General features: G+C 53.0%; 1 protein-coding gene across 1 annotated transcript in view; it reads right to left on the reverse strand.

The window, feature by feature from the left end:
* The window catches only part of BICRA (BRD4 interacting chromatin remodeling complex associated protein), a 75836-nt gene extending 59431 nt beyond the window's left edge, over positions 1-16405 (reverse strand). Inside the window, exon 1 of the mRNA XM_082676499.1 lies at positions 16119-16405. The gene's annotated coding sequence lies outside the window, so the exon portion shown is untranslated. The remainder of the gene's footprint in view (positions 1-16118) is intronic.
* Between the last annotated feature and the right edge of the window lie 6249 nt (positions 16406-22654).

Raw genomic sequence — 22654 nt, forward strand, 5'->3', positions numbered from 1 at the left:
GCCAATGTTTATAGCAGTGCTATTCGCAATACCCAAAAGGCGGAAGTAACCCAAGTGTCTGTCTATTATTGGATGGATAAACAGTGTGGTCTATTCAGACAATGGAATAGTATTCGGCCTTAAAAAGGAAGGAAATTCTGATAGATGCTACGAATGTGATGACTATCCTTGAAGACACTATGGTAAGTGAAATAAGCCAGACACAGAAGGATAAATACTGTATGATTCCACTTATATGAGGAAGAAGTGGTCAAATTCATAGAGAAAGAAAGTAGAATGGAGGTTACCAGTAGGTGGTGGGAGAGGGGGATGGGGAATTACTGTTTAAGGGGCACAGAGTTTCTGTTTGGAAGGATGAACAAGTTCTGGAAATGGACAGCGGTGATGGTTACACAACATTGTAAATATACTTAATGCCACTGAATTGTGCACTTAAAAATGGTGAAAATGGGAAATTTTATGTCACGTGCATTTTACCACAATAAAAAAGACTGTGAAATATCTCATTAGTGACTTCTAGACTGATTACGTGTTGAAATAATAGTATTCTGTATATAACAGGTTGCATAAAATATATTCACATTAATTTTCCCTATTTCTTTCTCCTGTGGCTAGGATTTTCTTACTGGACAGCACTGGTCTCGACATTCCAATCATCAAAAGGATATAGGCTATTTGCTGTCTGCAAGAGACACACTTTAAACGTAAGCACACTTTAAATATAAAGACATATATAGGCTCACAGTAAAAATACGCCTCCTCCTTTCGTTTGCTAAAAGAATGGGTTCTGGGGGGAGGGGTGGGGGACGGATGAATTGGGAGTCTGGGATTAGCAGATACAAACTATTATATACAGAATGGATAAACAACAAGGTCCTGGGACTTCCCCGGCGGTCCAGTGGTTAAGACTCTGCGCTTCCAACGCAGGGTTTGATCCCGGGTTGGGGAACTAAGATCCCACATGCAGCACAGTGCAGCCAAAAAAAAACCTTAAAAAACAAACGAACAAACAAACAACAAAAACAAAAAAAACAAGGTCTTGGGGACTTCCCTAGTGGTCCAGTGGTTAAGAATCTGCCGTCCAATGCAGAGGACGTGGGTTTGATCGCTGGTCAGGGAGCTAGGATCCCACATGCCTTGAGGCAACTAAGCCTGCACACCACACCTAAGCCCGCGCACACCGCAACTACTGAGCCCACGTGCTCTGGAGCCCACATGCCACAACTGGAGAGAGAAGCCCATGCACCGCAGTGAAGATCCCGTGTGCCACAACTAAGATCCGACAAAGCCAAAAATAAATTAATTAAATAAATAAATATTTAAAAAAAAACAAGGTCCTACTGTATAGCACAGGGAACTGTATTCAGTGTTCTGTAATAAACCACAATGGAAAAGACTACGAAAAAGAATGTAAATATATATGTATAACTGAATCACTTTGCTGTACAGCAGAAATTAACACAACATTGTAAATCAACTATACTTCAATTAAAAAAAAAAGAGTGGAGCTCTAGATTGCTGCCATGGAAATAACTCTAAGACGTTTGTTCAAGTTAAAAAGCACGGTGTAGAATAATTCATACGGTGCGTGTGACCAAGAGGAAAAAATGTCTGCACAGAAGAGAGGGGTAGAAAGAATGCACCCTCTCCTCTGGAGAGGGCAGGACAACGGGACAGTGAAAAGACTTTCATAGTGTTATATATGACTTTTTTCCACGCCTAATTAATTCATACAGATCTGCCCTCAAATTGGCAAACCCCAAAGAGTTAAGGAATCTGATCTTAGCCTCGGCATCCAGTGCAGGGCCCTTGAAGCAACTCGGAAATCGTCCGGAAACCACTCTACCCCTTGCTACTCAAAGGAGCAGCCTCAGTGTCCCCTGGGAGCCTGCTAGAAATGCAGAGTCTCAGGCCCGCCACAGACCCGCTGAATCAGACCCCCCCATTTGAACAGGCTCCCCAAGGGATTCGTGTGCACGTTCAAGTTTGAGAAACTGTTGATCTGCAACACAGCCCAATCTGTCTGCACCGATTTAGTAGGTACAGACTAAAGGCTGGTCAGTGATAATAATAGCAACCGCTGTGATAGTAATAGCAACCAGCACTTTCAAGGGGCTTATTAACTGCCAGGCGGTACCTTATCTCAATGAAACTCCACAGACATCCCACCACATCGCAGATCATCTCGATCTACAACCCCAGATCTGCAATTCCAACCTCCAAAAATCTCTAAGAGCCATCCCCTTGTTTTCCCCTTTATTCATTGTGGGGCAAAAGCTAACCTGCAATGACTATCCTTACGTATCCTTCTTAGTGTAAAAGCCACAGATATATTAGCAGCAGGAATAGCACTTGCTGCAGAAATCTTTAGCCTATCTGGGGAAGGGGAGCTGCCCTGCCTGGCTGAGGGCTGCTTCACCTCATTCCAGCCTGCGCTGTGGTCTGAAATATTCTGAATGTCGACGCACCTCGTAAGCTGGTTACTGCCATAAATTTGCAGCACATCTGTTGACATGTGACATCATCTATGAAAACTCCGAGAGGAAGGCATCAGGCCCCCCCCTCGCTGATGGGGAAACTGAGGCTGCGAGAGGTGGTGGGCCCCTGCTCCAAGTCCCGCAGCTGCCTCCAGGCCAGATCTGCCTCCGGGGTCCTGACCCCTTCCTTGCAGGTCTCACCGTCAGTCACCCACCCGGGCTCACAAACTCACAAACACATCCGAGGAAGCTGGGAGCGCCGCAGTTATGTTAATGAAGACACCACGGAGGGTAAAAAGGGAAAGAGGAGGGTGGGACGGCACCCTGCTGAGCCGGGGCCTCCACTGGCTAAGCTGAGACCCAAGCTGGATCCCAGGGCAAAAAGCGGAGTGGAGGGGGGCGGGGCAAAGGCAACTTCCTGACTGTGGGCTTTCGGTCCTGGTCCCTGTAACAAGCAAACAGTGAGGCTTTATGGCTAAAAGCCTGGGCTTTGGGGCCAGACTGCGCCCCCCGGGGTTGGGTGGGGGATCCCCAGTCTACCCTTTAGCAGATGTGTGACGCTGGGCAAGTCGCTTAACTGCCCAGTGCCTCGGTTTCCTCATCTGTAAAATGGGGATGCTCACTGCACCTACCTCCTAAGGTCCTAACGTGAGTAACCGAGTCAGGACTTGTGAGGGCCCTAGACTGGTGCCCATGGCCGTGTAGGCTGTTATTATTATTGCTGCTACAGTCATGAGCTGTGGAAAGCTCCTAACTGGATCCACAACACCCCTGAAGTCCTCCGCCAAAGGTTGCGATGTGGAGTCAAGCATGCGTTTCTCTGGGGGAAACGTCAGAGGCCTCCGAGCAGGTTCCCCAAAGGACCTGAGCCCTCCTTCCCCCACACTAAGGACCACCTCGTGCTCTTAAGACCTTGCCCTGGAAAAGATAAAAGGCGGCTGCCTCTCCCAGCTGGGGCAGGACGGCCAAAGCTCTCGCCCTCCCAACAGCTGGCAATACCACCGGCCTCCCCATCTCCTGCCCCCCAGCTCCTGTCACCCCCTCCTGTCTCCAAGCAGGTTTGCACTGGCCTCCTGAACTCCTTCCCAACTGCACAAACATCTTTCTTCTGCCTTCACACCCCTCTCTTCCTCACCTCCTGGCCTGTAAGGAAGCTTCACTCTTGAGCCCAACCCAGCACCGCCCCTCCTCCCTCTTCTTCTAGAATCTTCCTTCGCTCCTTTCCTTTTCTCTAAGCCTGCTCAGATCCTAAAACTCTCTAAGCCTGGTCCCTCATTCATGCAGTGAATACTGAGTCTGGACGCATTCCCAGTCAGGTCCGGGGGAAGAATCCTCATACAGAAATAAACTGTGTGACATGGAGGAATTTGGACAGGGTAGTCCAGGAAGGCTTCCCAGAGGAGGCGGTATTTAAGCAGAGGCCTGCAGGACAGGACGAGGAGCCCAGAGACAGGAAGGAATGGGAGAAGATCACGGCAAGTAGAGGCAAGGGCAAAGGTGGGGAGGCAGGAACAAGCTGGGTGTGGGAAGAAAGCAAGGTGAAAGGGCAGGAGATGAGGTCAGGGAGATAAGCCCAGGCCAGACTAACGGGGCTCTGTGGGGGGAGGTGAGAGTTAGACTTTCACCTGAGGGCACTAGGGAGCCATAAAGGGTAGCAAGATTTTTTTTTTCAATCTCTGGCTGCCAAGAGCTCCATCTGCCTGCCTGCCTTCCGTCCGTCCGTCCATCCATCCATCCATCCATCCACGAAGCCATCCTTCTCTCATGACTTCGCACCATATTCCAGTCTGGCTTCCGCCCCTACATACCCATCAAACCCAGGAAATCTTTGCTTCCAGAACAGCCTCATCCAACCCAGGAAGCCTGTCCTCAGGTCCATGGAAGTTAAACCTCTCTAAAAACTCTCCCACTTTGTTCCTGAGACGCTGATTGTGCCTCATCCTGCTCCTCCCTTTCTCTGTTTGGGCCAAAGAAGCTCCCACCCCTCCCTACACGTGGGTGGCCGCCTAAGTTGATTCTCCACCCGCTCCTGTCCTCTCCCTGGGGAATCATCCCCATCCCTGGGACTTCAGTGATCACTCCGTGTCACCGTCTCTCACTCACGATGCCTCCAGTTCATTCATTCATTCCGTCCGCACCTCACCACCAGCCGAGAGGGAGCTGGAGCTCTACTCTCTGGGGTTTGTGTTCCCCAAACTACAGACACCACTACAGCATCTCAAGAAAGGGCACCTGCATCCACTCAGTTGCTCAGGCCAGTGACTTTGGATCATCCTGGGCTCCCTCTTTCTCTTACCTGCCATCAACAAAACCAAAGCACCCCAGACCTCAGCCCCAGTTTCCTGGGCCCTCTTTCCCCGTGAAGCTTCAACTGGCCTCTGTGCAAAGCATGCCAGGTTTCTCTCTGCTAGAAACGGCGTGGAGCCCAAAGCCTGCCCCCAGAAGCCCTCTCCTCCAGGAAGCCTGCCCTGATACACCAACATACCCCAGAAGCAATGCCTCCTCCTGGCCTCCACCGGCCCAGCTGACACTCCTGAGACACTGATCTCACCTTGCAGGGAGGATGGGTGTGTTTTGGGCTTACCCCACTCCCCTGTCCCGAGTGCAGAGCTCTGAGGCCCTGCACAAGGGAGGCCTGCTATGTGGGTCTGAATTAACCAGTACGACGCGCCTGGATTCAAATCCCTGCTCTGCCAGCAGCTAGCTGTGTAACCCTGGACAAGGCGCTTCACCTCTCGCTGTAACAGGGAGAGGAAGGCAACCCGGGGGTCTGGCCCTGGGGAGAATTCTAAGCAAACCATGAAAACTGCACCGCACGCAGTCCCACAGCCAGGAGAAGCAACAGACAAGATGGACAAGTAACAACACAGGAGGCCTGAAAGCGGGTGCTGGGCGAAAAAGACTCAGAAGGAGAAATACAGCAGGATCCTCTGTAGAAAGCAAAAATCCACCACACAAAGCAAACAATTCGCCAGGGCACAGAACAATTTGCCAGGGCATTGGGCCAGGGAAGGGAACGGGAATACGAGGGAATCTTACACAGATATATATATATGCACTTGCATATATATACGTGTATACAATTATACATTTACTATATGCCTATTATACTGCTAAGTTTAAATTTACCACTAAATTATTACATAAAGTATAATAACATGTAACATATATTAATGTATGTGTGTGGGTATATATATTTCACCGTTCATTTGCTTAAAGCAGACTTCCGTCAGGAACTCCCTTAAATAAATCTCCCTATTCTGCTACAGAGTCTGGCCGGGGGCTCTTCAGGCCCAGAAGTTGGCTCCGTGTTCCCTGTGACCAATGCAGACACGGCTCCCTGCCCCTTAAAGGTCGCAAAGAAAAAATAGGACTGTGGAAGGGGGACGGGCTCGGGGAGGGGCAAGGGCTGGGCAGATGTCAGGGAATTCTGCTGGTCCAGCTCAGGAGACAGAAATCTGACAAAGAAAAACGGCTCCTCACGAAACAGCTTTGAGACTTTAGGTGGCAAAGCACAGGCAGTCCGGGAGGGCCCCAGAAACCAGAAGGCAAAGACGGAGCAGAAGTTTCCCGGACATTTTTATCAACTTCGAGACCTGAGTCTTTCCCCATTTTAGCATCTCTGTAAAAGGAGGCGTAACTCACAACAAATGGCTCGTGTGAACACAGCATGTGTGGCTTCCAGTCCTGGTTGAACTGAGGAGGACAGCACCTGAGCACCCCCCTCCAGCCTCAGTCTCCCTGCTGAGCAGTGGGCAGTCCTGACCTGCCCCCTGGGCCCTGATTCACTCCCTCTCTGAAGACACTTAGGGAGCGAGTACTGGGCAGTGGGGAGGTGGCTAGGGCAGGATGGGCAACGTCCATGGACCAAGTGTCAAGTGCAGTTGGGAGACCCATGGCTGCCTGTCCTGGGTGAGGGGCCTGCCGGTGGAGCTTTGCCACTGCAGGCAGAGCCCTGCAGCTTTGAGGGCTGGGCTTCCTGAGCCAAGGAACCACTCAGGGGCCAGGCTTGATAAAAGTGGTGGGGGGATGGGCCCGGGGAGGGGGGCAATGAAGGCAGCTGAGCCTGGCTGGGGGCCTCTCGGGCCCCACCCACCAGGACTCCCAGGAGATGCGTGGCACCCCGAGACTGGCATTTTTGGTGCTTTGGAAGCAGGTGGGTCACACTTTTTAAGAAACAGAATAGCGACTGCAAGCACAGGCTCTCTGCTCCCTTTCTCCATGCCTGTGACATGTCCATCCTTCAGTCAGTCAGTGGGTCAGTCAACAAACATTACAGGATTCCTACTGCACACCAGGAGCTGAGAACACGAGGCACATCATTTCCCTCCTTCTGTTTATAGAAGCTAGTGAGAAAGCCAGGCCTGAAGAAAAGCTCACGGGATACCTACATCCCAATGGGGCTACGAGGGCTGGAACAGTGAAATGGGAGAGCATTCCTACGCCAGAGGCTGAGGCTGGGAAGGGCACCCAGGGGAGGGGTGATGAGACTTCAAGGCGGGGCTGGGGGGGCAGATTTCTCTCTCCCGAGAGAAAGGAGGTAAAGCCTTCCCAAGGACTCCTGCTCCGTGATGAAAAGGCTAAATCTCAAAGCAGTGATGCTGAGCTGAGGTGCTCAACCCAAAGGACCACACAAGTCTGCGGGATTCAAGAAGAGGCAAGGGCAGACCCACAACAGGATAAACGAGCAGCAGCCCGGGACCCGCTGCTCTGGGAGGGGGTGCTGACTGTGAAGGGGCACAAAGCAACTTTTTGGCTGCGATGTGAACGCTCTGGATCTCGATGGGGTGTGGATTACACAGGCTGCTAGGGTTTGGCAAGACTGGTGGAGAAGCACCCTTAACCTCTGTGTATTTCATCGTATGCCAGTTACACTCAATGAGAGGATGGGGGAGAAAAACATACATACATACATACACACACACACAAAACTTTCTGTGAAAGGGGATGCACGGGGGCTTCCCTGGTGGCGCAGTGGTTGAGAGTCTGCCTGCCGATGCAGGGGACGCGGGTTCGTGCCCCTGTCCGGGAGGATCCCATATGCCGCAGAGCGGCTGGGCCCGTGAGCCATAGCCGCTGAGCCTGCGCGTCCGGAGCCTGTGCTCCACAACCGGAGAGGCCACAGCAGTGAGAGGCCTGCGTACCGCCAAAAAAAAAAGGGATGCATGTCCACAAAAGCGGGAGGGCACTGGGCATGTTCTGGGGAGAGAAGTGAGGTCACCGTGGCCAGGGCCTGCTAGGCCGAGGGGAGCCTGGCCTGAGAGGGTAAAGAGCTGAGAACTCCTCAGGGGGCCCCCGTCACCTCGCCTGGAGGGCTTGGTGCTCGAAGATGGGTGAGGTGCCTTGAAGGACAGGAGGGAGGTTACAGTCTAGCCAACTGCCACAATCATCCCGTGAGCATCTGTGAGCAACAGCCTGCCCAGTACCACATAGTGGACGAGAGGCAGGGCAGCATCCACCCTCTGGAAAGGGGGCTCCAGGGACCTTCGATCTGCAGGTGTCCTGGAGGAACGGACCGCTTTCACCTCCAAGCTGCGGAGGCCACCGGGGCTCCCTCCAGGGCCCCAGGGGTCATTAACGAGGGTCCCACAGCCATAGAGATGTCCTCCCTCACTCCGCACCCAAGGCTGCCAGGATGGGACATAGGGGACACAGGAGGCTGGGGGGGGGGTTACCTAGACGTCAACAGCCCCCTCCAGTCCCTCGAAGGACAAGAAACACTTTGAAGGAGAATTATAGAGGATGGAGTGAGCAAAAGGAGGGGATTAAGGCAGCCAGACCTGGTCAGGGGCTCCAGGGATATAACCCTTCCTCTGACCCTCTTACCCCTGGAAGGAGCGTTTGGTTACAGCCTCCACCGAAGTGATAACTAACTACAGTGACAATGGTGACGGCTACCTTCTGCAGAGCGCTTACTCTGAGCCAGGCACTTGCAAAACACTTTTCCACTCAGGACCTGATTTAACTGATGCAAAAGCTCTTGAGAGAAGCATCCATTTATTATTCCTGTACTTCTGGTTCTCTAATCTGGAATTAGAGAAAGGAAGTAACTTGCCGCCAAGTCACAAGGTTAGAAGGGGCAGAAAGAGGACTCGAACCCGGGCGGCTGACCTAGTAACCCCTCACTGCCGGGGTCATTTGTCCATCCCCCTGCCACTGGCCCACCTTCTCTGACTGTGATTTCTGCACAGAATATCAGAACCCACTTCCAGGCATAAATCCCCAAGCCCGTGTGATCAGAAACAGCCACCAAGGTGCAAAGCCTGGGGTGGCCAAGACAGGATGGGAACACAGATCAAGGACAACCTGACCAAAGTTTACTACCCGCAGCCTCGATTTCCCCAATCTATGAAATGGGCCTAATGTCTCTTCCATCACAGAACAGGATAGAACCCGGAGGTGATGAAACAGATTCTGGATACCAAAAATAATAACACCATTAGTAACGATAATGATACAGTTGAACTGATATGATATCTGGAATCTGCTTAAAGGTACTCCAGTAGAAAAGGGAAAAGAAAGCGCAGGGCGGCGTGGAGGGTGGGGGGGGGCGGGAGAAGGGATCAGTAGAAAATTGGTGAAGCTGGCGATGGGTACACAGGGGTTGATTATTTTATTCTCTCAACTCTTGGTGGGTACTTTAAAATGTCCATGATAAAAAATTAAAATAATAACAAGCAAAGTGAATTTTCACCACACTCCTGCAAGCCAGGGCCTGTCTTAAAAGCTTTCTACATCTTCACTCATTTAAGCTTCACAAAGACTCCATGAGTTCTGTTACAGATGAGGAAACTGAGGCCCAAAGGGTATTTGATTGCCTTGGAACCTTCCCTCTGATTAAAATGCCAACATTGACTGCCCGGGGTTTTAGGGGAAGGAGGCAAGGACGCAGGTATCTAATTCCACGGGAGATTTCTCTCCACCATCATCATCATCATCATCATCATCACCACCATCATTACCATCATCACCACCAACACCATCACCACCAACACCATCACAGCCACTGACATCTTCTGAGCACTCGTGATATGTCAGGCACTGTGTTAAGCACGGAACATCCATGAGCACACAGGTAGGTCTCCCATCACAGCCGTCCTTCCAGATGAGGAAAGCGAGACCCAGAGCAGGACAGCCCTGTCTGTCCCCAGGGCCATGCCGCCGCAGCAGCCTGCCCTGTGCCCTCCGCTGCTGTGCGGTTTAGAATGCCAACAATGTTCCCTATGTGCCTTTCAGGAAGACAATGGAGAGCTTTCAGAGTGGCGAAGTCAGCGTGGGGCCCACAGGAGAACAGTAATCATAGTGAAGATAACAGTAACATCAGATGCTCCTTCCTGAACGGCTACTGCACGCCCGGCTGGGGAGGGCAGGGCCTCCTTCGGCCCTCACAGCCCACCTGCCAGGGAGCCATCATGGGCCCATTTTACAGACAAGGAAATCGAGACCCAGAAAAGGATCACTTGCCCAAGGTCACGCTGCAGGGGAGTGGAAAAGCCAGCATTCCCTCCCCTGCCTGCCAGTAAGGGGGCTCACAGCCCAGAATTAAGGGGTTCCTGACCCCAGGAGACAGAACTGCCATAGAATGACAGATGACACCTCCACTGAATGACTCAGCTAGGCTACCCATGCACCTTGATGGGTATTATTTAATCCTCACGACAACCTTTCCAAAAGTAGGTACTGAGGTGAACCCATTTAACAGAGGGGACAACTGAGGCCCAGAGCCAGCAAGCCCCCTGCCTGCATCCATTCAGCCAGCAAGCGGCAGAGCCGGGATTCGAATCAACAGCGCCCCCACCCTTGACCTCTACACCAAGTGGCAAGCACAGGGTGCAGGCCACAGGCAGGAAGGAAGGGGCAAGGAGGTCACAAGAGGCAAAGACAATGGATGGATGGGTGGGATGACTTGAACAGGAGCGGAAACGATTTCCTTCAAGACATAGCTCCACAGGTGCCTCCTAAGAGTGACCGAATCGCAGGCTCTTGACCCAGCAACCCCGCCTCCAGGAGTTTATCCCGCTGGCATACCCACTTCCCAGTAAGACAAATGGATGCATGCCCTCTGGCTCCGCACGCTGAAACTTTAGGAAACACCTCCATATCCGTGTTGAGTCAAGGAGGATTTGCCCACACTGAGGAATACAACGCAGCTGAGAAAAAGCCAAAGAGACTCCTCCACGTATTGCGCACATCTCCCAGGGAGATGAAGTGAAAAAAGCAACGTGCAGAACGATGGGAAGAGGGTGCTACCATCTGTGCAAAATAAATATTTTTTAAGACATACACATGTATATGAATGTGTGTGCACAGAACATCAGGATGGAGGCGGTGCTCTGGGGAGGCGAGTTGGGGGACCAGGGATGCCCCGGAGGGTAAAGGGGGAGACTTACTATGTTTGAGATTTTGACTTTGTCCCACGTGGATGTATCAGTCAGAAAAAAAGAGAAAGAGAGAAAGAAGCTGCTTCCCCCTTGGAGCCTTTGCAAACCACCCAGACAAAAGGCATCAAAGTCCCCCAGTGGCCTTGAAGACGACACTTCTCTCTAGCCTCCTCCCGGATTGGGTCCCAATATCACAACTGGGCCCCAGGGCCGTGGCACACAGTAGGCCCTCAGGAAGTTTAATCGGGAACAATTAAAGACAGACAGGCCCTCTCTCCAGCTTCTCCTGCCAACAGATCCCCCGCCACCATGAATACCTGCAAACTCAGGACACAAAACTAACTGTCGCCAAACCAGAAATGTCTTAGAAAACCTTCTCTTTTCCCGTTGGCGGACCTTGCATGCCACTGAGACACAAAGGCTTCAGTCAATGGGGATAAAACTCTATTGGTGGTACCCCAGGCAGGGGAGAAGTCTAGGGAAGGAAGGAGGAGGGAATCCTTGGGGACCAGTCAACCAAACATTTCCCATGTGTCTCTAGTGTGACACATCCTACACTGGGGAGCCAACTGAGACAGGCCCTCCACCCTCAGAGAACGGGGACAAACTTGGATATGACCCGGTGAAAAAGGGGGGCAAGTCATTCGGATTGGGGGGAGAACATTTTATATCATGGATGTAAAACAGGCAACTTGCTGTTTCCACTAAGAGTCAGGGAGCCTGGTGGGGGAAAGCCCCGAAGAGACAGAGGCAAGAGAACCATGCCCCCCCCACCTCTCCCCTGCAGGGCGGGAGAGGGAGAAAGGCAGCCCCTCACTGCTTTCCAGGCCCAGGCCGGCTAGAAAGGAATGCCATGTTTTCCTGTTTCCAATTAACTTCCCCCCACCAGCAGCCCTCTGCATTCTTGAGACCAGGAGTCAAGACAGCCACGGGGGAGAGCTGGGAGGGCGGGAGGGAACTCTGATGGTGGCTGGGCCTGGAGCTCAAAGGTGACCCCCCCCAGGACCCCGGGGTACCCACACACACCCCAGGACCCTCCTGCCAGGCCCCCTGGGCTTGGGGCTGACCCCTGGACCCTTTCACAGACTCTCACAGGGGAGAGGGGGAAGACCCCACATCCCCAGGGAAGGTTGGGGAAGGCCCCTGAGGCCTCTGGGAAGGAAGCGGGCAAAAAAGGGGGGCGGGGCATAGGCCTGTCACTCTTGGGCCTCACACTTCCCCCCTTTTCCACCGCCACCCTGCCCCCCCAAAAATCAGTTCCAACTTTCAGGAAGCACTCACCCTAGAGAGACCTACAGCTCCTCCCCTCCTGCCCCCGCCCCACAGGAATTATGATTACTTATGATGCCTGTCACCTCAGGAAGGTATTTGCAGGGTGTCCCTCAAAGTGTTAGCCCCTCTCCAATCACACCCCCGTCCCTGAAGTCTGGGCTGGAGTCCCCTCTCAGCCATGGAACAGGTTTCCGCTGGACTCGGTTTCCTCATCTGTAAAATGGCAAGATCGCCCCGTATTGCCCCCCTCACTGGGTAAGCTGGGCCCTCCCCAGCCCTTCCCCTTCCTCCCCCACCACCACAACCCACCGGCCAAATGTGTATTCGGCACCAGTAAGTGCTGAAGGAGTGGGGTCCCAGAGAGCTGGAGATGGAGAGCCACCAAAGTGGAACCCCTTACTGCCTGCCCTCACCCACCACCACAGGGAATTCCTCCAGGGTAGATGCCTTTTGCCATTCACCCTAAAATACCCAGCACCCAACTTTCCTCCCCACTCCTACAGGCCTGCCATATCCCCGTATGCTGAAGGAGAAATAAAAATAACACGTTTGGATAAAACTTTCAGTCACCGCAAGGTCAGTTAAGGAAGCTCTACTGATCCCCACCTGCAGATGAGGAAACTGAGGACCAGTGACTGAGGTTACAGAGTGGGACAGGGAGTCTGCCACCCAGGCTGAGAGGAGAACGGGCAGGGGAGTTCTCTGCCAGCTACATCACGGAGCCACGGAGGGTCACAGGGCAGAGCGACGACGAAGGTCCCCAGCAGCTCAGATTCCCTCCCAGCGGGGCCGAGTCCCAGCTCAGGTGGAACAGGAAGAGGATGACAGAGGGGCCACCAACCAAGTGCCCCCCAAACCCCAGACAGCGAGGCCCGGGGCCCCCCCTTCTCCTGACTCCACACCTCCAATCCTCAGCTCCTGCAGGCAAACACTCTGCTCCCGCCACAGGTGAAAGCATCCTGCCCTCAGCCCAGCTTCCAGATGCTCCTTACCCCTTCCCCAAACGAGCACTCGGTGGGTGGGAGGGGGGGGGCGGGGTGAATTCGGCCGCTCCTTCCTGGTATTATCTACATTTGAGACTCAACTGAAGTCAAAGGGACAAATTGCCAAAGAGGGGTACAGGAGAACCTAAGAGTTTTGAGCTGAGTTGGAAAAACCTGAGACGGTTACAGACTGGGGCTGTGTGACCCCGGGCAAGTCACTTAGCTTCTCTGAGCCTCCATTAGCCTGTCTGCAAAATGGGAATCACATAACTGACCCAACTTCCTCCTCGGGTGGTGGCCACTGGGTAGCGCACCTAACAGTAGCCAATCCCTAATGCTCTCTGGGTAGGAGATGTTATTTCCGCCTTCCAGGAGTGGGGGAGCTCTGGGGGAGGGGGGTGTAGCTAAGCACACCCCTTAAGTCTCACTGGACGCTGGCACATGGGAAGGGGGTGGCTCCTCAGCTGTCCTCCTCCCCTGTTCTCCCACCACCCTAGCAGGTCGGCGTTGACTGAGGCCCCCATCCCCACCCCAGGTGAGGGGAGAGGTGTGAAAGCACAGAGCACTTCTCAGAAGTCTCAGGCCGTGAAGTCTGGGGGTGTTTCTAAAAACTGTTTCCCTGACAAGCGCCCCAGGAAAGGAGGTGTGAGGGAAAAGCAAACCTTCAATACATCCCCAGATCTATACTATCGGAGGGCTGTGTGACAAAAGGGTCTGCCTGTCCGGACAGAAGGCCGAGCACCGGCAGGAGCCCCGGTCCAGGTACACCAGAGGGCTGGGACCTGTCACCCTGGCCTCCGGGGAGAGCTGACACAGCGGCCTCTGACCCCACCTCCCGGGAAGTTCAGCTGCTCAGAACCACAAAGCAAAACAAAGGGGTGCGGAGAGGAAGGAGCCGCCGTGCCTTCCAATCACCGCTGCCTCCCGAGCCCGCCCGCGGCTGCTCGCCCCGCTCGCCGCTGGCCGCGGACCAAGGCCTGGGCAGCCGGCGGTCCCTGGTCTCCCCGCGGCCGCCCGTGACAGGAGCCGGAGAAGCAGCCGAGGGGCAGCGAGGGATGGGAAAACCAGATGGCTCCATCCCTCCTCCCTCCTGCTCCATCCCTCCCTCCGGGTGCCCGCGGCCCGGCCGCCCTCCGCAGGGGCTAGGGGAGGCCTCGGGCCCGGCTCGTCCGGGCTCACCACAGGGAAAGGGCTGCCTTTGTCTAAAGGTCACCACCCGAGCGCGGTGCCCGGGCTGGGCCTGGTGCCTCCCATTGCTAGGCCGAGGGGGTGGAGATGGGGGGCCGCCCCAAATCTCGGAGGTGACAGGGGTAAGGCTCACCTCCCTCCTCCCCCCACCCCCCGTAACGGCCCCCTCCGGGAACAACCAGCTAGCGGGGGCGGGGGTCAACTCCTTTCATTGCTGGGGGGTGGGGGACCAAGTCAACTCCTTTCATTGTTTCGGGGCGGTGGGGAGGAGGAGACCCAGTGGCTTCCTTCCGCAACCATCCCTCCCCAGCATGCCGGAGGCCCCGTTTCTCTCCGGCACCCCCGGAGGGATCTGAGGAGGGAGCGCAGGGGACGGGCGAGAGGGGGAGATGAAGGCTCGCCAGCTCCGGCCGGGAAACCACCATCCGCTGCCCCCATTGCCCTCTTCTTCCCCAAAAGGCAGGGAGCAGGGTGAGGGGAGGGGGGGCCCCCGGGCCGGGGGAGGGGGTCTCCCCACCCCTCCCCCCGTGGAACGTTAGGTCTCGTTTTTCCGCCGCTCCATTGTATCCCCGGCAGCCGGCGGGAGGGCCGGGGAGGCACCGGGCGCCGGGTTTGGGCAGGGGAGCCCAGGGTGGGTGGAGGGGGGGTCCCCGCAGAATCGGGGCGGCGGTGATGGAGAGACGCGGGGGGTGAGGGGGGGCTGCCGGGGGTGGTGGGCGCCGAACAGAAAAAGAGGCAGCGGGCGATGCGCCCCGGTTGGGGGGCTAAGTGTGTGAGTGTCGGGGGGGTGGGTTCGGCCCCGGCTCCGGCTCCCCCCACACACACCCTCGCCGCCAACCCCCACTCCCCCCTCGCTTTTGCGCCCTGTCACAGCCCCGACTCGCAGGTAGAGAGAGTTAAGAGATTTAAAGAGAAATTGCTACATTGTGAGAAACTCACCCTGATGTTTGAGCAGCCGTCGGCGCGGGGTCTCCGAGACGGCCCCGCACGGGCTGCAAAGGGAGGACCCAGAAGGGGCCGACCGGCCGGGCCGGTCAGCGCACTGCCTGATCGCATGGCGGCCGCCCGGCAGCCTCCGCCAGGCCCCTGCCGCCGCCCCGCGCCGCGGCCCGGGCACCCCGGACCCGCGCCCGCTCCGGGCGGGACCCCTCGGGTTTGCAAAAAAAAAAAAAAAAAAAAAAAAATTATTTTTTAATTACATGCAAAAGAAAAAAAAACCTTGCGGGTTTTGTGTTCCGCCCCCCCCTTTCCTCCTCCTCCTCCTCCTCCTCCTCCCTCCGCCCTCGCCGAGGGACGGGCTTGGGGGAGGCCCCGCCCCGCGACTCAGCAAACCAGCTTCGGCTCTGGGCGCCGAGCTGCGGGCCCGCGAACGAATGGGAGGCTGCGAACGCCCCGGGAGGGTGACCTCCGCACCGGCGCCGCCCCTTCCCCAGCCCTAGTCCCGGGGGTTCAGGGGCGCCCCTTCCCAGGCTACGGTGGAGTCCGCCGACTGCATCGAGCAATGCTCCGGATTAGGGGAAAAGGCTAAAGGGATTCGCCCTCCCGTATCCCGGGCGCCCAGCCCGTCTGGGGAGCGGGCGCGGTGCGCCCTGGGCGCGCCCCGACGCGGGGGATGGTCGCCGGGCGGGAGGACGCGACCAGGGGGAGCGCCGAAGGTTCGAAAAGGTAGCGGGAGTCGCGGCTGGAGGAGAGGGGGAGGCCCCGCAGGTGGAATCGCGAAGGAGCCGGGAGTCGGAGCCAAAAGGGTGGAAGGTGCGGGGGCGGGGGGGTGCTTTGGGGCTACTGGCCGGGACCCCGAACGCGGCTCGCTCACTCACCTCAATCGGTCTTTTGAGCTGCTACGCCCCGGGGAGGGCGCCGGGGACGTGGGTCCGACCTGTCTTAGAGCCTCCTCGAGGCCTCTCGGGCCGCGCAGATGGGACTCCCAGAAGCCCCGGGACGCCTCGGTGGTGTTGGGTCTGTTTCCGCCCCGCGGGGCCGTGTACGCCTTGCGGGCGTGACACTTCGGTTCGCGCGTTCGTTCAGGGAACGCTTGCTGAGCGCCTGCTGTGTGCCCTGCGCCTTGCTCGGGGCCCATCGAGCACCCAGACAGCTCGGAGCTACCCTGCCGGGGCGCACAGGCCAACGGGACTTATATTCTGGTCTCTTCTTACCTTCTGTTTCCCCGATGCCCTGGAAAAGCCATGTGTATACCGAAGCAGTTCAATAAATGTGTGTTGAATAAATGAGTGATTGAGACCTATGTGTTTTAAGCTTTAGAATTGATCCTGGCATCTTGGTGGCACTACGCGTATTATTTAAGACACCACGGAGGTTAAGCGCGCTGACTCAAACCAGCGAGCCTGTGCTTCACATCCTGCCGCTTCCTTTGCTGTGTGACCTTGGACAAATTACTTCACCTCTCCGTGCCTCCATTTCCAAGAGGAAATAATTAATAGGCCTCATTTCATAAGGTCATTAGGAGAAAATGTTCTCATGGGGAGCAGCATCTGACAGGAAGTGCCAGATAAGTGCTGTTATTATTTACTATTATAGTAAAAGGAAACTTTATCAATTCCAGAAGTGAACACGTGTTGCCGCAAACATGAGACAGTGGTCAGTCTATAACTCATATAGTTATAGTAATCCATGGCCCACTGAGGTATGTGACCTTCCAGGAACCGCAACATAGGAGGACATTATTTTTGTGCAGGTTGCCCTTCCATTTGCTAAGATTGAGCCACTGGGCTACACCTTCAGTATTCATTTACCTGGGTGCCATTTTTCCAGTCTTCACCAAGAAGAGATCTCCAGGAACTCCCATCTAGAGACCTTTAGTTATTCCCACCTTGCAGTGTAGAAAACTAAATTGGCTCAGAGAGGGGAAGCGTTTTGCCCAAGGTCACACAACCGGGAAGTGGGACCTGATCTGAGCTGGGTGGCACTGGTGTCTCTTGTTATAGCTGCCAACCCTGGGGGGCTCGGAACTAGGGAACTGACTGGGGTTCAAAGGTAGCAGACCTGAGGCATTGTGGGGGGTGACTGTCCAAGTTTATTCATTCATACAGGAAGTATTGTTTATGGGTATCTAGTGTGTGCCAGGAATATAGCAGTGACCAAGAACACCCTGGTTCCTGCCCCATCGCTACCCCCTAGCCCCATTCTGCAGCTCACAGTCTATTAGGGGACACAGACAATGAGCAAGTAAGCAAATAAGTCACTTAGCCTCAGTTTCCCCTGCCCTCTGTAGCAGGTTCCAGGCTTCTTAGGTGCATTATGGTATCTACCACTCCCCCAACACACACCCCAGAACAGTGCCTGGCACTTAGTAAGTGCTCAAGAAAGATCTGCTGAGCAATGAGATAATACCCACCCTTCCACAGGCATACCTGACCTCTTAGGAAGATGGTCTTGAGGCCAGGCGGCCTGGAATGGGCATGGGTGTGAAAGAAGCCCCCAATCTAGCCATCGCTGGCAAAGCCCTGGGAGGTCAAATGTCCAAGGCCAGAGGAGGGGTCTATATGCACCCAAATGGGAAGAGACCTGCTATTCTTTAGGGGGTGACACACCCCTGCCCTTTGAAAATCAGATGCAAGTTGTAAGTTCCAGGTTCAGAATCGGGTTGGCAGTGAGACCCAGATAGGTTCAGCAACTTGCCCCAGGGATACCCAGCCAGGGGAGGGACTAATCCCAGATGTTCTGTTATGAGTCACCAGATGAACCTGGGGCAAGTCACTTCTCCAGCCCCTCCATTTTCTCATCTGTAAAATGGGACTGTATAGTCAGACACCAAAATCCATCGCCCCCCAACATTTTATTCTGAACATTTTCAAATATGGAAAAGTGGAAGAAATAGGATAAATACCCACCACCTAGATTCAACCATCAGCATCCTACTCTACTAGCTTAATCACACATCTGTGCATCTATCTATCCATCAAATCCATCTCAGTTTTTGATGCATTGCAGACATCTGTTTATCTCCCCCGAACACATCATTAAGCTGGTAATCCTAACTAACTCCTCGCTTTGATAAACACTCTGACAACTGTTAATACCAACCCCCTGGGCCAGGCCCTGACTCTCATTTAAACCTCAATTCTAACTTTTTTGTGTGGAGAAACCAGTTCAGAGAGGGTAAGAAACCGGATCAATGTCACACAGCCGGGGAGTCAAACCCAGCTCTGTTTGTCCCCAGAGTCCAGACGTTATGAAGGCTATGGAAAGGATGAAATGGGACGAGGCACATAGAAACTCTTATGGGACAGGGACAGAGCAGCATCCAGATGTGAGAAATTAGGACGGGAGAAGATGCACCCACCTTTTCTCATCTACCAAATACACTACACCTCTGTGCTCAGCTGGGCTCTGGACACAGGGTCCTTGCCTGCCAATATGGAACTTAATCCCATATAGGTCATGATATTTCCTCTCTCCTAACATAGGTCTGGGCAGGAGACAGACACCTCACAAATATTTGCTGAATGAGCTTGGATTTCTGGGCCCCTCATCTCAACGTTTCATGGACTGTTTTAATTATAACCGTGCAGCTGAAAAGGAACAGCAGGAAACCCATTTGCTGTGGAAAGTCCAGGACACTGGAGAATTAACCTGCCCTCTCCCAGGGGCTGTGATGCCTTGTTCCACTTTTAGCCCACCGGCTCCAACTCCCCCTGGTCCTCCCAACCCTCCAGCCCAGAAACCTCCCTTCTCCCACCCCCAGTACAAGCGCATTTTCTATCCCGTCAAATTTCTAGTCCCCTCAAATTTCTAGTCCTTCCCCACCCCACACTCAGCTCTCCCAACCAGATCCTAATGCCCTTTATCTCTGAGTCCTACACCTCCTACCCGTCCAACAGCCCAGTTCCTACCCTGAGGGAGCCTGACCAGAGTCTGGCCTGATTCCCGTTTCTCTACAGAGGCGTGGTTTTCCTTTTTCCTTCTTTCTTTCTTTTTTTTTTTTAAACAAGTTGTTTGTGCCTCTGAAAGTCAAAGGAACGGCCATCGCGGCTCCTCCCTCGCACCCGCAACTGCAAAGTCTAAAACTTGGCCAACCCAAGTTCTGTTTCTTGATCTGGCAAGATGTTTCCGAGGGTGTTTTTCGTTTTCAGTTGAGCAGCACGCTTAGGATCCGTGCACTTTTCTGGAGGCATGTAACACTTCAATAACAAGAAGGAACAAAGCAAGAAAAAACCTTGCCCAGAACACCCCTGCGGTCCCTCCACTTCTCGTTCAATCCGACTTCAGGGGAAAGTTTTCATCAAAGACCTCTCCAGGATCCGAATTCTAGCCGCCAGGAGGGGAAAAATAGGAGGACTAGGAGGGAACTGACTCCGGAGCGACCTGCGCCCTCTGACCGCGCCCTTTAAATATGGCTCGTACAGCGGGACAGTGCTACCCCAGCACGCAGCTACGCTGGCTCGCCTGGAGCGCCAAGACCGCGAGCGGCGGCAAATCAGGCAGCTACAAGCCCACCCCGACCTTGGGTCCTCAGAGCGGCAAGTGCGGGGGGCGGGGCCTAGTCGCCCATTGGCCCAAGATGGGGGGCGGGGCCGCATCTCAGTCCCGCCCCCATCCCCCGCCTAGTTAAATAGGCTTCGCGCCGGCCCGGGGAATTATTCATCGTGGGGCGGGGCCTGGGTTTGTTTACACGCTGCCATTGGCTGGATTTGAATCGGCCCGACTGCGGGCCGGCCGCGGGGCGCCAGAGGGCCCCGGCCTGCGCCTGACAGCTTCAGCTAGGCAGCCCACATAAGACGAGCCGCCAAAGCACTGGAACCCTGGAGATGGGGATACTCTAAGTGGAGGCTGGCAGCGGGGTCGGGCAGGTTGAGGCTTCTGCAGGTTTCTTGATAAATGCTAACCAAGGGAGTAGGGAACATTGTTTTTGTTTTCATAAAAAGTCGTAAGGATAAACAAACCCGCAAACAACCTAGCTGTCCATGGATAGGGGACTCATTAAATAAGCTGTGGTCTGGCCCACAGGGGGACATGAAATAACCGTAAAATGAGGAAGTAATACATGAACCGACGCGGAATAAGCTATGAATTCAGTTAAGGGGAAAAGGCAATGAAGGAAGAAGAGTGTATAATAATTTAAGGGGGAGGTGAGAAAATATAAGCTTCTGCTTGTTAAATGCACAGAATATCTTCCAAAGCAGAAACTGGTAACTGCAGCGTCTGTGGGGAGGGAGACCGGGGTGCGTGGAGGGTAGATCTATTTGGACCTTTGTAAAGTTAGAAACTTGTAAACAAATATTAAGTTCTGAGAACTCTCCCTTTTCATCCACGTACCTCGAAGCAATGGCCCCTAGGAAACTTCTTGACTTGGCTATAGAGGCCATGGACCCCCGACCTGCGACCCCTACAACCCACAGTGGTATTTGGGGAATTGAGCTGCTTCATGTACTCAGGACCAACAGAAATCCAAATTCAATGAAGAGTGGCTTTATTTAATAGTAATCACTGCAGGATTTAACATCCCAACGGAGAGGGAGGGGCCGCTTCCTGAGAGATGCTAAGTGGGGGATGAGAAGGAGAAACCAGCCAGGCCCTCTTAGGAGAGAGAAGAGAAAGTCAAAACTAGGAGAGGCCCCTTTAAGAAGGGAAGCCTGCCTCCTCCGGAAAACGACGCTGGCGGAATTGACCTGCAGAAGGGAGAGTTGTCCGGGTTTTGACTTTTATTTATTACTCTCTGTTCCGGGAGATCTGGAGCAGAAAATGAGAACGACTTCCTGCAGCTGAGATTTGACCTGTTATGGATCTTACTTGTCAAGACTTCCTCCGTATAAGTTCGCTACAGGGTTTATGAAACATTGTTTAGATGGCTGGGAAAGTCACCCAGGCCTGGAGTGAAAACTTGACCGGCTACGACATGATGTAGTTCTAAGTTAACGCCTACCAGAGCTGGCGCTGCCGGCTCAGGTACATAGATAAACTCGGTGAATGCCCCTAAAGATCCTAGCAGGTTCTAACAGCATCGCGTTTTACGCATGTGGAAACTGAGTCACAGAGAGTTATACAATTGCCCACATCAGGCGTCACAGGGATTCGGACTCAGGCAGCCCTTCTCCAAAGTTCATACATTTAACCACCATATTACACTTGCCCCTAAAAACGTTTTTGTCTTTTGATGCATTGTTTTAGAAGCTATAAGAAGCTTAATGCAGATTTTGTTTTCAATCTTTGAATTTTATTTATTTTTTTATACAGCAGGTTCTTATTAGTTATCTATTTTATACATATTAGTGTATATATGTCAATCCCAATCTCCCAATTCATAACCGCCCCCGCCCCGAGCCTCTTTCCCCACTCGATGTCCATACGTTTGTTCTCTACATCTGTGTCTCTATTTCTTAATGCAGATTCTTAATGAAGGTGAACTATTTTGTATGCTTTCTGTCGTAGAGGAGTTTTGTGGGTTTTTTTTTTTTTTACTTTTTTAAATTGAAGTATAGTTGATTTGCAATGTCATGTTAGTTTCAGGTGTACAGCAAAGTGATTCAGTCCATATATATATATTATATATATATATTCTTTTTCAGATTCTTTTCCCTTGTAGGTTATTACAAAATATTGAGTATAGTTCCCTGTGCTATACAGTAGGTCCTTGTTGGTTATCTATTTTATATATAGTAGGTGTATATGTTAATCCCAGACTCCTAATTTATCCCTACCCTCCTCCCCTTTCTCCTTTGGTAACCATAAGTTTGTTTTCTATGTCCGTGAATCTCTTTCTGTTTTGTAAATAAGTTCATTTGTATTTCTTTTTTTCTTTTTAGATTCCACATATAAGCGATATCATATGATATTCGTCTTTGTCTGACTTACTTCACTTAGTATGATAATCTCCAGGTCCATCCATGTTGCTGCAAATGGCATTATTTCATTCTTTTTTATGGCTGAGTAATATTCTTGTGGGTTTTTTTTTTTTAAATAAAATAATTTCTGATGGTTTTTCCTAAAATTCTGTATCAGGGCAAGCTTTTAAATCTTATTTTATTTTTTCACCCTCCAGCTTTTTAAATTTTTTAAGTACCTTTCACGAGGAAATGTTCTGCCCTCAGCCCTCCGACTCCTCTCACCATTAAATACTTCCCTGATCATTACTGTGTAATCTTCAGGCACAGTTCTAAGCTCATTGAATTGTTACAACAACCAAGAAGTCGAAATAGTTAGCGGTCTCATTTCACAGATGAAAAAACCGAGGCACAGAGAAGTTAAATAACTGGCCCAAGGTCCCACATCTCTCTCCAGAAAAAGAAGAGGAAGACCAAGAATGGGTAGGTCATGGTGGGAGAGAGAGGAAGGCGTCCAGAGTTGCTGAGAGACAGGAAGAAATGGGAATTAAGATAAACCAGTGGATAAACAACAA

Source organism: Grampus griseus (assembly GCF_964374135.1).
Source record: "Grampus griseus genome assembly, chromosome: 19".
NCBI classification, from domain to species: Eukaryota; Metazoa; Chordata; class Mammalia; order Artiodactyla; family Delphinidae; genus Grampus; species Grampus griseus.